At 34.2% G+C, this 7,226-nt stretch overlaps 1 long non-coding RNA gene across 1 annotated transcript; it reads left to right on the top strand.

Annotated features, from left to right (window-relative positions):
• The first annotated feature begins 246 nt into the window (after positions 1-246).
• LOC130095609 (uncharacterized) lies at positions 247-3,219 on the top strand. The gene is made up of 3 exons (XR_008808135.1): positions 247-352; positions 510-602; positions 3,190-3,219. It is a non-coding gene; the product is annotated as an uncharacterized LOC130095609 (long non-coding RNA).
• Positions 3,220-7,226: the final 4,007 nt, after the last annotated feature.

Below are 7,226 nucleotides of genomic sequence, written 5' to 3'. Positions count from 1 at the left end.
AGAAAACCACTAGCCACAGTGGCTGGTGAGCAAAAAAGTTAATGTCAAGCCCTGTTATACATGTATAATTTCATAAAATATTAGTGACTAATCCTGAATTTACCATAGTTTTTACAATGGTATTTTAGTAGTGTTTTTGAAGTTGTTTTAGATGCCCTAATTATACATTATGTTGTTTAATGCTTTGTGTGTCTATGTATTTTTACAACTAGTTCTCAAAGTAAAATATTTTTTTTCAAAGTCTATTTTCTGTTTCTTACAGATTAATGCCAAATTTTTCCACATCACGACCTTGCCTTTACAATCGAGATGTATGGCCTCTTTGGACAGACAGAGCTCTCAGCTTCTCCAGGTTATTAGGAGCAAAGGGAAAAGATTTAGTGAAAAAACTAAGGATACTATTAAAGTTGTGGATCAGGTATTGGTTGCATGCGAACAAAATTGCTTGTTGCAATCAATTTAGTAGTGTTTTGGTCTAATAAAAACAATACATCTTGAACATTTTGCAGAGTCTGGACATAGACATCAGAAGAGAGTGCCTGCTGAAGTGCCTGATCATGTACCTTGGTGAAGATGCAAGCTGTCTGATCAAAGAATACCAGGTAATGTAGACAATGCAAACTACTGAAATTTTCTCCAACCATGTTTGCCTTAAAGTTATATTTCACTACCAAGTCAATATTTCCCCATGTTTTACTCGCCCTCAAGGCATCATAACTGAATATGGTTACAAGTGCATCTCAATAAATTAGAATGTCGTGGAAAAGTTCATTTATTTCAGTAATTCAACTCAGATTGTGAAACTCGTGTATTAAATAAATTTAGTGCACAAAGACTGATGTAGTTTAAGTCTTTGGTTATTTTAAGTGTGATTTAGGCTCACATTTAACAAAAACCCACCATTCACTATCTCAACAAATTAGAATACTTCATAAGACCAATAAAAAAATAAAAATAAAGATTTAGTGAATTGTTGGCCTTCTGGAAAGTATGTTCATTTACTGTATATGTACTCAATACTTGGTAGGGGCTCCTTTTGCTTTAATTACTGCCTCAATTCGGCGTGGCATGGAGGTGATTTGTGGCACTGCTGACGTGGTATGGAAGCCCAGGTTGCTTTGATAGCGGCCTTCAGGTCATCTGCATTGTTGGGTCTGGTGTCTCATCTTTCTCTTGACAATACGCCATAGATTCTCTATGGGGTTCAGGTCAGGCGAGTTTGGTGGCCAATCAAGCACAGTAACACCACGGTCATTGAACCAGCTTTTGGTACCTTTGGCACTGTGTGCAGGTGCCAAGTTCTGCTGGAAAATGAAATCAGCATCTCCAAAAAGCTTGTTAGCAGAAGGAAGCATGAGGTGCTTTAAAATGTCCTGGTAGATGGCTACGTGGACTTCAGAAAACACAGTGGACCAACACCAGCAGATGACATGGCAGCCGAAATCATCACTGACTGTGGAAACTTCACACTGGACTTCAAGCAACGTGGATTCTGTGCTTCTCCACTGTTCCTCCAGACTCTGGGACCTTGATTTCCAAATGAAATGCAAAATTTACTTTCATCTGAAAAGATGACTTTGGACCACTGAGCAACAGTCCACTTCTTTTTCTCCACAGCCCAGGTAAGACGCTTCTGACGTTGTCTCTGGTTCAGAAGTGGCTTGATAGCCCATTTCCTGAAGACGTCTGAGCGTGGTGACTCTTGATACACTGACTCCAGCTTCAGTCTACTCCTTGTGAAGCTCTCACAAGTGTTTGAATCAGCTTTGCTTGTCAGTATTCTCAAGCTTGAAGTCATCCCTGTTGCTTGTTCCTTCCAGTCAACTTTGCATTTAATACGCTTTGATACAGCATTCTGTAAATAGCCACACCTTTCAGTAATGACCCTCTGTGACTTACCCGTTTTGTGGAGGGTGTCAATGTTCGACTTCTGGATCATTGCCAAGTCAGCAGTCTTCTCCATTATTGTTGTTTCATAGAACAAGAGATACCCTGAATTTATACTGTAGGGATGGTCGTTAATTGAAACTCAAATGTATATATTCTAATGTTTTGAGATACTGATTTTAATTGAAACTCAAATGTATATATTCTAATGTTTTGAGATACTGATTTTAGTTCTAGTCATCTAAATAAAAAATAAAAAAAACTTTTGAAATGTTCAACTTAACATGCAATGAATCAAACTTTCAAAATATATGAAAGTTTCACTTTTTGAAATAACTTAAGAGAAAAAAATTACTTTATCACGACATTCTAATTTATTGAGATGCACCTGTATATTTTAAAGAAAAAAACAGGCAAAGTTATAATCCTACGCATCATTTTACTTCCAAGCGGTAGAATGGGAGTGAATTGTTGACTTTTTAAAGCTTCAAATAGTGCATCCATTGATTCAAAAACTGCTCGACACGGCTCTTTGGTCTTAACAAAGGTCTAAAGCCTTGAGGGTGATTTGGTAGTAACATATCGCTTTAAAGTAGTTCAAGTAATTATGTTATCATTTACACATCAGCCTGTGTGACTTTCTTCCACAGAACACAAAAGAATATATTTTGAAGAATGTTGTTAAGAGCCCCCCATTCACTTGCATTGGTTTTGTGTCCATACAATAATAGTGAATGGAGGCTGTGCTGTTCTGTTACCAACATTGTTCAAAATTCTGCAGAGGACAGTAATTCATACAGGTTTGAAATGACAAGAGAAATTTAAATGATGACAGAATTTTGATTGTGAATTACTACTTTAATAGGGGTTGGTTCACCCAAAAATGCATTTTGAACACTGTTGAGTAGATTAATAAATGCCTCTGATTGGCCATTGTGGTACTGCACTCAACAAATATGTTTGTGATTGTCTACAATGGTCAACACATGGGAGCGTTTAATTGTACAAGTGTTTTAAAAGCATTTTCAAAGCCAAAGATAGTGTAAAAGTACGTCTTCACCAAAAATGAAAGTTTTGTCATCACTTACTCTACTCTTGTAATAAACCGTACAAATGTCATTTTTACATTGAACACAAATGAAGATATTTTAATGAAAGTTAGCAACAGACGTTTGGGCTCTACGTTGACCTTCATAGTAGGACAGCTAACAACATTTTGTAATAAAATTTTCAGATGAAGGGATGTTTTTTTTTCTTTCTTCCACAGTCCCTCAATTACTATCTGTTCTTGTATGTTTTTAGGCTAACCAGAGGGAGGAAGCGGGGAGAGAATTTGAAAAGATGCGAAAGTGATGCTCTTAGTCATGCACTGGACATTTCCATTGTCATTGAAGGTGTGGAAGTACTAAAGGAGTTGCCCTCTGATGCATGTGCCTGTGCCATGATGTTTGGACTCATTTATGCACTGAACTTAAAATATCCTGAAGGACTCAAATATACCTTTGAGGCCTTTAAGTAAATAATCATGGACATAGCATGGACAAGCAGATGAGCCGAAGGGTGCAGAACCTCAAAGCTGCAGGAGAAATTTGTTTCCTTTGACCCAACTACAATGTTCTGCTGATGGTAAATTTCTGATTTGTTGGACTGTATAAAGCCTTTTATACAAATTTAACTGTGTGTTGGTACTACTGTTTACTAAACCGGATTTGTTTTATCTAGGGTTAGTTAAATAGTTTACCCAAAAATGAAAATTGTTTCTCTTCAAAACCATAACTGATTCTTATTGTGAATTTACATTGTATCCAATGTGTCTATGAATATCGATACTGAAACAATACTATACACATTGTAGAAATGTGTTGACAAAAATTTTCAAGTTTATGATGTGTTTACATTGTTAAATAGTGTGTATTTGTATGAGGATACTGTACATATTGCAAAAACATTTGTATTATGACAAAATAAATTGTCAAAAGTTTGATGCTTGAAGTCATTTTTCTTAGATGATAAAATTACACATTCTGAAAGTAAATAAATTTCTTTATTACATTAATATTTTAAATTGTATTTGTTTGAATATTTGGTTAGATGTAAAGTAAAATAATTAAGTTAATACAAAGACAAAACATTGAGACAAAGTATAATTTGAGACTTCATTAAACTTAAAAACTTTATTTGATTCAAAGATACTTTTTGCTTTGGCTAAGTAATGGATAGTTAATTCTCTTCAAAGTAAAAATTTTAAGTTGATAAAAAGTAAGTCAATTAGATGTAACCAGTTGACGCAATTATTTTACTTTGATCTAATGAGACACTTTTTGATTATGCATCTCAGGTTACACAAGAAGTTAAAATAATCAAACTGGGGATGTTATTTCCTGCTTCCTTTCTTATTTATCTTTATCTATCTATCTATCTATCTATCTATCTATCTATCTATCTATCTATCTATCTATCTATCTATCTATCTATCTATCTATCTATCTATCTATCTATCTCTATCTATCTATCTATCTATATATATATATATAAATCCATCCCTCCCTCCCTCCCTCCATCCATCCATTCATCCATCCATCTATCTATCTATCTATCTGTCTGTCTGTCTGTCCGTCCATCCATCCTCCAAACCGTGGGAAAATGTTCATTCGTTCATTGATTTGTTCGTTCGTTCATTAATTGCTGTAGCTCTACACTGTAAAAAGTGATCAGTTGACTTAATTTTAAAGTGAGGAAACCCATTGTCTTAAAAAAATTAAGTAATAAACTTCATGTGTAATTGAAAAAATGCTTGTTTAAAGTTAAAAGCTGTAAATTGCAATAGATGTAATATTAAAAATAATAATAATATTAGATAATATCAAGAAATTCTGGAGACTTCCAGTGCATGAAAACAAACGCCCTACTACCAGACATTTTACTCTGTTCCATGTTCTTATAACTCGAGTACAAACAACAGCTAAACCTTCCCAGAATCTACTCTCCAGGAATGGGCAGGACTATTACTTCATTATTTATTAGATTAACTGGATATTTTAAGCCTTTACACGATAAACTAGTGGTCACAAGTCTTATTTAGCTGTGTTTTTGATCAATCAAATTCTGCCCCCTAATGGCAGGCCACATGGAGGCCAAAGACCCAGCACCCGTCCCGTGCTTTCATGTCTCCTATCAAGAAGATCACACACACATGCTAACTTGTGTTAAAGGCCTTGGATATTGCAGGTTATTATTCATCATACTTACTGGTGTTCATAGATACAGTCTCTACAATATTTCTTTATTTTTGTAGATTGTCTAGTGGTGTTGATGGCAAACAAACTTCAGGCTTAATGAATTATTAAATATCTTGCGCTATTTCGCAAACTATTATTTATGGAAGCCCTCAGAGTAAAAAGGTGATTGTGAGATAACGTTTAAAATAAGAAATAAAGTCACATTGTGAGATATAAAGTCACAATTATATATATATAAAAAAAGTTTTCTCACTTGCATGCATTTTCCCCACCACTCCCTTAAAGTTTTGCAACAATATTACATATGAAGGTTACAAAACATTCGAAATGAAATATCTCAACTGCATCTGAAGTAGATGCCACTGAAATTCATGGTCACCATTCAAATGCAGGTCTGAATACTTGCTGGTAAATAAGATAGTTTATCCTTTACTTTGTAGCCAGTCTCATGTCATATTCATTGCATCCACAGACAGCTCACAGTATACATTTATTCTAAAATATTTTTTTATAAAAATTATCAATTAAAACTAGATGATTTTTTGTACTTTAAGTAGGTATTTTGTGTACCTGACTATCATATATCTATGGAAGCTTGTTTCCACCACTGACTAAACAAAATAATAACAAAAAAATAATGAATGAATTAATAATAATAATATTTTTTAAACTGTATTTCTAATTTTATTTTTATTCTGAGAGAAAAAAAGTCTAAATTGTGTGGTGCCACAGCAATCACGTTGCTAAAGCAGAAAAAAAATCTGATACATTGCCATATTTCAAACGGTATGATTCGTACACGAGGCCAATTTGTTATCATTAGAAAATTATGATGTCTTGTTTAACTGTGCAAAAAATGAATGACACCATCAGTGAAACATGAGTGTTTGTCTGGATTTTTTTCCAGTTACCCGCATTGGCTGGCATGAGGATGCAAACGCATCGGTTTGGTGACTGATGATCTGAAACATGACACCTGTTTATCCAGACATTTGGTCTGATGTGAAATATATGATAATGAAATTAATCTGCAATGACTGCGTTTAGTTGAGTGATTTCACAGTTCACATCCTGCACTGCATGCACGCTAAATTGATTTAATAACTTGGCCTGCCATCCACTAATTTGCTTTGATGTGATATCACTTCATTCTATGGTGTGAAGTGCATCTGTACGAATTAAGTATTTACATCTTAATTGTAATTACTGGGGTTAATAAGGCTGTAAATAAGAGTAATCTGCATAAAAACAAGTTTTCAATTAGAAAGGTAAAGGCAATGCTGAAAAATAGTCTTAGTGGGATCGTGAAAAAAATATGATTATGCATAGCACACCCCTTTGATGGCATCCTTCATAACATCAAACTTCAAAAGTTTGTAATAAATAGGTAATAAGTGATGTGTTAACCCTTTATAACAACCACAATTTGAATTTTATGCATTCCTAATGCATTTATACAATATTTATCAAATAAAGACTGACCAAACACCCATATTTCAACGCAAACACCAATATTTAAAACTTCAGTTTAGTTTACTTACAATTGGAAACCAATTGCAAATTTTTTAAGACTCCATGGCCTGGTTTCACAGACAGGGTTTAGATTAAGCCCGGAGTAGGCCTTCATTCAATTAGGACATTTAAGTAGCTTTTATAAACCTGCCCTAAACATTGGTGTGCATCTTGAGACAAAACATATCTTATACCAAATGTTTTAAGGTATGCCAGTGCAAGTTGCTTTCAGTTAAAACAGCTCAAACACACATTTTGAACTAAAACACACATTTTAGTCTGGGACAAGGCTTTTTAGTTTTTTAGTCTGTGAAACCAGGGGTATATTAAATGGAAGTTTAATGCCATGTTGAGTATAATAGTCTTTATTATGGAAGCTTGTTTCTGCCACAGAATAAAAAGGTGATTGTGACTTTTTTTTTTCTCATAATTGCGTGATATAAAGTCGCCATTGCGTGTTATAAAGTAAGAATTGTGAGATATAAACTCACAATTGCAAGTTTATATCTCACAATCCAGATTCTGGCTTTTTTTCCTCTGAATTGCTTGTTTATATCTCACAATTCTAACTTTATGACACGCAGTTGG

The sequence above is a fragment of the Rhinichthys klamathensis genome, unplaced genomic scaffold (assembly GCF_029890125.1).
Source record: "Rhinichthys klamathensis goyatoka isolate OS25496 unplaced genomic scaffold, OSU_Roscu_1.1 h1tg000191l_1, whole genome shotgun sequence".
NCBI classification, from domain to species: Eukaryota; Metazoa; Chordata; class Actinopteri; order Cypriniformes; family Leuciscidae; genus Rhinichthys; species Rhinichthys klamathensis.
Note: the sequence above shows the minus strand (reverse complement) of the source record. Positions and strands in the feature narration are given on the sequence as shown.